The sequence below is a fragment of the Sphaeramia orbicularis genome, chromosome 20, assembly GCF_902148855.1.
Source record: "Sphaeramia orbicularis chromosome 20, fSphaOr1.1, whole genome shotgun sequence".
NCBI classification, from domain to species: domain Eukaryota; kingdom Metazoa; phylum Chordata; class Actinopteri; order Kurtiformes; family Apogonidae; genus Sphaeramia; species Sphaeramia orbicularis.
Genome location: NC_043976.1, coordinates 44,739,054 through 44,748,197, shown reverse-complemented (window position 1 = coordinate 44,748,197; position 9,144 = coordinate 44,739,054).

Here is a 9,144-nt window from a genome sequence, read left to right as displayed (position 1 = left end):
CCCCAGGCCTGGGTCTGTGTATGCCAGCATGACTATATGAGTTCATAACACACACACACATGCGCACACACACACACACACACACATTATTTAACTATGCTTGTCCTACTTCCTGTTGATCTGCTGCCAACATGAGTCAGACACACGGAGCCCAAAGAGTGTCGGACATGTTTCAGATCAGTCCAGTCAGTTTTATAAAGTATAGGAAGAGTTTATTTTTACTAGACAACAACATGAAGCATGCTTCTGTGTGTGTGTGAAGTTTGTGTTGGAGTCTGGGTTCATAAATGGTTCTAGTGTTTCCACTGTAGATGGAAAAAACAAACACTGAACTCAAGGATTCAAGGCGTTTATGGTCATGTGATCAGGACAGAACCAGGTTTTCCTGGACCATGAAAATCTGACTTTACCGTCCAGTCTGAGAAGTTAACATGAGTCTGAACAGAAAAGTAGGAAAATGGAAATAGAATCATTTAACTAGGAAATTACAACAACCAAAACAAAGTGGCATTTAAAAAATGACATGCAGTAAAAACAGCATAAAAATATCAACTATGTTCACGAAGAGAAAAATATATTTACATAAATGTGGAACATCTGGGTGATAAATGGTAAACAGCATGTGTGAACCTGCAGGAGATTAAGGAGAAGGGAATGGGCACATTTGTCAGAGATAAAAAGTATGGTGTAAATAAATAAATAAATAAATAAAAATGTTCTTGTGTCCCACCTGGGCGGTGTGTCCTTCAGACTCGGTCCTCTACCAGAGGTCTGGGACTCTGATGGTTCTGTTCAGGATCTTCTCTGTTCCTAGGACTGTGCTCTTTTGGACTCAGATCTCTGACGTTGTTCCTGGTATCTGCTGGTTCCATCCTCTCAGTTTGGGGGTCACTGCCCCTAGTGCCCCCCCCCCGCCCCCCCCCCCCATCACCACTGGGACCACTGTTGCCTTCACTCCCACATTTTTTCTCTCTCCTCTTTCAGTTCTTGGTATTTCTCGAGCTTCTCATGTTCTTTCTTTCTGATGTTGCTATCACTTGGGATTGCTCCATCTATCACTACCGCTGTCTTTCAATGTTTCTCCTCCTCAACTCTGTCAGGATGAGTGGACATCACCATCTTGTCGGTCTGGACCTGGAAGTCCCACAAGATCTTGGCCTGTTTGTTCTCTGTCACCTTCGGGGGTGTCTCCCATCTGGACCCTGGACCTCCAGTCCATATTTGGTACAGATGATTGAGATGATTGCGCAGGTGACCATATATATATATATATATATATATATGTATATATATATATATGTGTGTGTATATGTGTGTATGTAAAAAACAGGTGGGGTGACGCCCTAGCGCCCTCTATTGACGAGCCTCCACTGCTTCCACCTGCCCCCTGAGTGTTCTGGATTATTCTAGAACTGCTCTGTTCTAACTTGAACCGCCATCTTGTTCCTTCAGACGCTGGACAACATGTTCTTGAAACCCGTTGTCGTTGGGTTTCGTGCATGTCCTCATGTCCTCGTGCTAACGCAGACGAGCCGGCCCCTTCTATTCCTGACATCATGTGAGTGGTGAATCCCACACCCTGAGCCCTGGAGCCCACTAAGACCCCCACTCACAGTCAGTGTGACATAATGCGACTTAATGACCGCGGCCCACTCCTGCTGCACTGGCTTATCTGGCATCCACTCGGTCTGACCCTGTTTACGAGGACGCTACGCCTGTGTCGCTGTGATTTACTGAGTCCAGTGTGTCCTCGCTCAGGCTGAAATAAAGCCTCCGTCCCCCCGAGCTGGGACAGTGTGAGGGATTCAATCAGAGGACGCCACCCCCCCCACCCCCACCCCGAAACACTGCCCAGCTGCTTTACACCAGGGTTCTCCAACTCCTGTTCTTTCAGGTTCCACATTCAGCCTGATTTGATCTGCAGTGGACCCAACCAGTAAAATAAGAACAGAATAACTGATAAATAATGACAACTGCACATTTATGTCTGTGTTTTAGTGCAAAAAATAACAATAAATTATGAAAATACTTACTTTTATAAACTATCCAAACCAAAAAAGATGTAAATAACCTGAAAAACTGAAATTTATTAAGAAAAATCAGTGCAATTTCAACAATATTCTGCCTCCTCTTCTCATTTCTACATGTGCATTCTGGATCAGATCTACAAAGACACTAAACCAGGGCTGTCAAACATGCGTCCCGAGGCCCAAATGCGTCCCCCCCAAAGGTTCCAATCCGACCCCTGGGATGAATTTACAAAGTGTATAAATTCCACAGTCCAGGCTGTGGAACTCATGTTAGTGTCGGTTTCACATCCAGACCAATCTGATCTACAGTCAAATAATAACAGCAGAAGAACCAACACAAAAGAATGACTGCAGATTTACTACTGGGTTTGATGGGAAAAAATAATATTACATTATGTCTAGGGATGCACTGATACCGATACGAGTATCGGCATCGGCTCCGATACTCAGTGTGTGTACTCGTACTCGTCAAAGATATCCGATACAAATGCACCGATACCACTTCTGTCTGTGTGACATTCCCAGTTCAGTGCAGCAGGTACGAGGAGGAGGAATACTGTGTGTGAGTGTGAAGAGTGTGGAGACTGAACCAAATAAATGACGGTGATAAAAGTAAGGCTGACTGACAGTACCGTTCAGACACAGACAGATGCAGACGCAGCCTTCTGTCCGTCCTCCGTACATTCCATCTGTTTTCCAGCTGATGGAGGATGAGTACCCAGACACAGAATACCAGCGGGAGTACGGAGCGGTGCGGACCGCCGCCAGTGGAAGTGAAAACCAAACCTGTGTCTCATTTGTCTTTTCTCTTCCTGCTGAAGCTAAACTTTTAAACCTTACCAGAGAAAACGCTGCAACATTAGTATCACAGTAGTGTTCCTCTGTCGTCTACAGGTTTGTTATTACTGACTTTCTTCTTCTTCTTCTTCATTAAACTTTCCTCTTCTTCGTGGTATTTGTCCAGTATGGTTAATTCAGAGCGGCGCCCCCTGGTGGATTAATTGACAAACGCTCATTCCAACACATTAAATGTCAGTAGCAGCACTTTGTTCCAGTCAGACTAATGACAACGACAATAAAGCACATTTACAAAAGGAACTAACACCTGGAATGGGATTATTAAGTACTCGTATCGGTACTCGGTATCGGCAAGTACTCAAATGTAAGTACATGTACTCGGTCTGGAAAAAAGTGGTGTTGGTGCATCCCTAATTATGTCTATAAATAATGACAACTTCAAATGTTTGTCTTTGTTTTAGTGTAAAAAAATAACGTTAAATTCTGAAAATATTGACATTTACAAACTATCCTGTAACAATAAAACGTGAATAAACTGAACAAATATGAACAACCTGAAATGTCGGAAGAAAATTCAGCCCAATTTGAACTCTTTTCTGCCTGGGGGGGGGGGGGGGGGGGGGGGGAGACGCATTTGGGCCCCAGGACACATGTTTGACACCCCTGGTCTGGACTCATTCTCCAAACTTCGCAATAAACCACAAGAAGTGAGCGTGTGCAGATTGGATGGGGTTGATGGTGAGCGGCGTTCTTTGAGATCGATATTAAGCCAGATTAGTGGACGGTGACTCATTGACCACAGTCATCTGCCAAAAGGCCACGAGAGAGAGAGAGAGAGAGAGAGAGAGAGAGAGAGAGAGAGAGAGAGAGAGAGAGAGAGTGGACGAGCACAAACAGAAGAGTCATGTGTGTGATAATGATGCCTTTGGACAACAGCCATGGCTGCTCAGACAGAATGAACCCTCATCTGTTATTACAGTCTCTGACGAGTCGAAGGGAAAGATGGGTTTATTAGTTTAGAATAGAGTAACACACAGGTGTCAAACATGCATCCGGGAGGGGGGGGGGGCAAATCTGGCCCACCAAAGGGTCCAGTCTGGGTCCCTTTGGATGAATTTGTGAACTGCAAATATTACACTAAGATATTAACAATCCTTATTTTAGTTCAGGTTTCATATTCAGACCAATTCAGTCTCATAACTAGAAAAGCACTCGGAGAGCACAGACCTCCAACAAGACAGACCCCCCCCCCCCATCACCACCAAAATTTAATCATTTGTTTCTTGTGCCAGTATCAACATTTCCTGAAAATTTCATCCAAATCTGTCCATAAGTTTTGGAGTTATCGTGCTAACAAACAAACAAACAAACAAACAAACAAACAAAGCAAAGTGATCACACTAACTCCTGCCAGAGGTAATTAATACTAAAACTAAACTAAAACTAAGCATTTAGAAAAAAAAACACCCAAAAACTAATAAAAACTAGCAAACCTGCGCTAAAAACAAATTAAAACAAACTGAATTAGAGAAAAAAAAAGTCAAAATTAAATAAAACTAAACTAGACTGAAAATTCCAAAACTATTGGAAGTGATCACAGTACCTCCTGGCAGAGGTAATAACCTATACATACTCACAACTCCAAATGTTTCTCTTTGTAAATGTAACTATTTTCATGTATTTACACTAAAACTAAGTATAATTTCACTAAAAATATGAATAACCTGAAATGTCTTAAGAGAAGTAAATACAATTTTAACAATATTCTGTCTGTTATTAAATGTTTTGTGTGTTTGTAGATCCACTGTGATCTGTAAGTTCTAATGAACATGTGGAAATGATAAACTGAGGCAGAATATTGTTAAAATTACACTGATTTTTTCAGTTTGTTCATGTCATTCACATCTTTTGAAAGGATAGTTTGTGGATGGAAACCTTTTCATAATGTAAATTTACTTTTTTCACTGCAAAACAGAGAAAAGTTTGGAGTTGACATTATTTATATGTTATAAACATTACAAACATGCGGGCCGGGGGCCAAATCCGGCCCACCAAAGGGTCCAGTCCGGCCCCTGGGATGAATTTGTGAAATGCAAAAATTACAGTAAGATATGAACAATCCTTTTAGTTCAGGCTCCACATTCAGACCAATTCAATCTGCAGTGGGCAGGACCAGTAAAATACGATCAGAATAACATAGAAATAATGACAACTCCAAACGTTTCTGTTTGTAAATGTAAATATTTTCATGTATTTACACTAAAACAAAGTATAATTTCAAAAAAAAAAAAGTGAATAACCTGAACAAATATGAACATTTTGAAACGTCTGAAGTACAGTTTTACCAATATTCTGTCTGTTATTAAATGTTTTGTGTGTTTGTAGATCCACTGTGATCTGTACGTTATAATGTACATGTGGAAATGATAAACTGAAGCAGAATAGTGTTAAAATTACACTGATTTTTGTCAGTTTGTTCATGTTATTCACATCTTTTGAAAGGATAGTTTGTAGATGGAAACCTGTTCATAATGTAAATTTACTTTTTTCGCTCTTAAACATAGAGAAAAGTTTGGAGTTGACATTATTTCTATATTATTCTGTTATTATTTCACTGGTTGGGCCCACTGCAGATCAGATTGAGCTGAATGTGGAACTGAACTAACATGAGTTTAATACCCCTGCAGTAACACATACTGCTGAGCCGAGCAGAAACCTCCAGAGAGAAAAAAGGAACTTATAATTTCAAAAAAAAAAAGTGAATAACCTGAACAAATATGAACATTTTGATACGTCTGAAGTACAGTTTTACCACTATTCTGTCTGTTATTAAATGTTTTGTGTGTTTGTAGATCCACTGTGATCTGTACGTTATAATGTACATGTGGAAATGATAAACTGAAGCAGAATAGCGTTAAAATTACGCTGATTTTTTTCAGTTTGTTCATGTTATTAACATCTTTTGAAAGGATAGTTTGTAGATGGAAACATTTTCATAACGTAAATTTACTTCTTTCGCTCTAAAACAGAGAAAAGTTTGGAGTTGACATTATTTCTATATTATTCTGTTATTATTTCACTGGTTGGGCCCACTGCAGATCAGATTTAGCTGAATGTGGAACTGAACTAACATGAGTTTAATACCCCTGCAGTAATGCGTACTGTCGAGCCGAGCAGAAACCTCCAGAGAGAAAAAAGGAACTGAGTGCGGAGGCAGAAAGTGCTGTTCCTTAACCGTCCACTAGGGGCTGCCGTGTTAAAAAGGTCCTTTTTTCAGCAGAAATGAACATGTTTACAGCCCAGGATGAAAAGGACCTTTTGGTGAATGTTTCTAAAACTCACCCACTCCTGTAAAAATGAAGGCTTAAAGTTGTGTATAATTAAAGTTGTGGGCGCTGACGATGACAGATGAGCGCTGTGTGTCCGATGAGTGGGCTTTGATTGACAGTTAACCCGCCTGCTGTCGGACATTTACTGAATGAAACATATTTTTCCTAAGAAACAAATATACTGTTGTTATGACATTACATTCATGACATTTACAAGAGCCTATTGAGTTCGTTCTGCCTTCTCCAAGCAGTCCAGAAACAGGTAGAGCTGCTTTAGCGCAGGCTTAGCTCCTACAGAGTTCTTCCCAGGGTCTGACCACTGCTTTCTTGGATGTCCTCTCAGTGCTGTAAATCAGAAGTGTCAAGCTCATTTGAGTTCAGTTCCACATTCAGCCTAATATGATATAAAATGGGCCGGACCAGAAAATAATATAAACTAGAAGCACTCAGAGAGCGCAGACCTCCACCAAGGCTGATCAGTGGCCCCCCCCGTTGGCCCCCCCCACCCCCAATCACCACCAAAATTTAATCATTTCTTCCTTATCCCATTTCCAAAAAACCCTGAAAATTTCATCAAAATCTGTCCATAACTTTTTGAGTTATGTTGCACACTAACGGACAGACAAACAGACAGACAAACAAACCCTGGCAAAAACATAACCTCCTTGGCGGAGGTAATAATAGGATAAGAACTTATAAATAATGTCAACTCCCAATGTTTTTTCTCTGTTTTTGAGTGAAAAAGTCAAATTCCATAATGAAAATGTTTACATCTACGAACCGTACTCGAACGTAACATGAACAAATATGAGCCTGAAAATTCTTCAGAAAAATCAGTACAATTTGAACAATATTACGTCTTAGTTTATCATTTATACATGTGCATCACAACGTACAGATCACAGTGGATCTACAAATACACAAAACATTTAACCTGTTTAACCCTGACCATATTTTCAGGTGAAAAACGCCTAAACAGACAAACCCAAAGTAAATGAAGAATTACTCCACAATAATAAGGTTCATATGGATGTTCTTGGTGTCTATGGACATTTACAGACCTCACAGAATCTATTCCCATTGTCTAAAATATTGTATCTATTACTATGGCTGAGTAAACTGTAACAAACTAAAAGAGAAATTGGAATTTTTTTATCCTCGCCTGTTTTTTTTCGGCTGGATTGACGATGATATGCATCAATTAATTGTTCGTGTCGGAGATTTTTAATAGCGTATATTTCACCCCACAAAGATTAAAAATCATGTTTGAACATTAAAGTTTGCACCAAAATACACTTTTGATGTACTTTTATTAACATTAGGGTCTAAACTTTGAGCAAGAGTTGAAAAAAACATCCATTGTCCTGATTTATTATATTTTCATAGTAGATGAATATTAATATAATTTTTTTCGAGCTAAAGAGGACACGGATAGAATATTGGTACAACTCCACAGACTTCTCTTAAGACATTTCAGATATTCACATTTTCTGCAAAAGGCTAGTCTGTAAATGTAAACATTTTTGTGTAATTGTGCTTTTTTTTTTTTTTACACTACAACAAAGAGAAAAAATTGTAGTTTTCATTATTTATAGGTTGTAATGATAGTATTTTACTGGTTCTGACCCACTTGAGATTGAATTGACCTAAAATGATTCTAACATCCTTGATTGTTAATATCGACAGTGTAATTTCTGCATTTCACAAATTCATCCCAGGGGCTGGATTGGACCCTTTGGTGGGCCGGTTTTGGCCCCTGGGCCGCATGTTTGACACCTGTGCTGTACATCTTTGGTAGGTGAGTAAAAAGCCTTCAGTTGACTGGTCACCAACAACATCAGAGTGTATAGCCGTCGACGCCGTACAGCAGAAGACAACACCCCAGACCTCGAGTCTCCCCCTTCTCTGACCATGTCCTTCCCTTCATACGGTCCAAACAGATCTCCTGTGGTGAACTCAGACGGTCTGGGCCGGCTGCCGTCGCTCCTGTGGAAGGTCACCCAGGATTTTCTGGCACTTTCTCGCTCTGGCTTTTCTGCGTCTCACGCAGCTGTCAACAGCTTTCTTAGCCAGGCTTCGGCCTCTTCTAACCCAGGCTTTCTTCCTCATCCGTAGGAGTAGGGATGGGAATCGTTAAGAATTTATCAATTCCGATTCCATTATCGATTTTGCTTATCGATCTAATTCTCTTGTCGATTCTCATTGACTGAGGGAATAAAAGAGTACAAACAGGTGTGTTTGCATTAACTGTCTTTTATATTTCCATCTGCACAGAAAATAGAACATATACAGTATGGACTAATAGTAACAGATGATGCCTGGCCGGTTTGGGGGGTGGGGGGGGTGGGGTGGGCGCGGCATGCAGTGAAAGTGAAACTTAAGACTCTTTACTAATTCCTCTATTGCCACATTTCTACTATGTTCGACTCTGCTCAGCTCATCTCCTGTTGTTGTGCACTTCCTTTCCTTTCCCTTCTTACTTCAGAAACTTGTATTTGGGTACGATGTTTGTTGCCCGCACTGGAACCGGAACCAGAACTAGGCCCAGCGTTCACTCTGCTGCTACATTCACAAGAGAATCAAATACATTGAGTAGAGAATCAAATACATGACATTCCTGAAAATGATTCAAATGCTATGGACAAATGTTTGAGCAGATTGGAGGGATTCCACCCTTTAGAAGACATGGAAGCTTTGACAGTGTTCCAGTGGACCTGGTGTGGTCTGTTTGGACCTGGTGTGGTCTGTTTAGACCTGGTGTGGTCTGTTTGGACCTGGTGTGGTCTGTTTAGACCTGGTGTGGTCTGTTTAGACCTGGTGTGGTCTGTTTAGACCTGGTGTGGTCTGTTTGGACCTGGTGTGGTCTGTTTAGACCTGGTGTGGTCTGTTTGGACCTGGTGTGGTCTGTTTGGACCTGGTGTGGTCTGTTTAGACCTGGTGTGGTCTGTTTGGACCTGGTGTGGTCCGTTTGGACCGTTTCTGCCTCA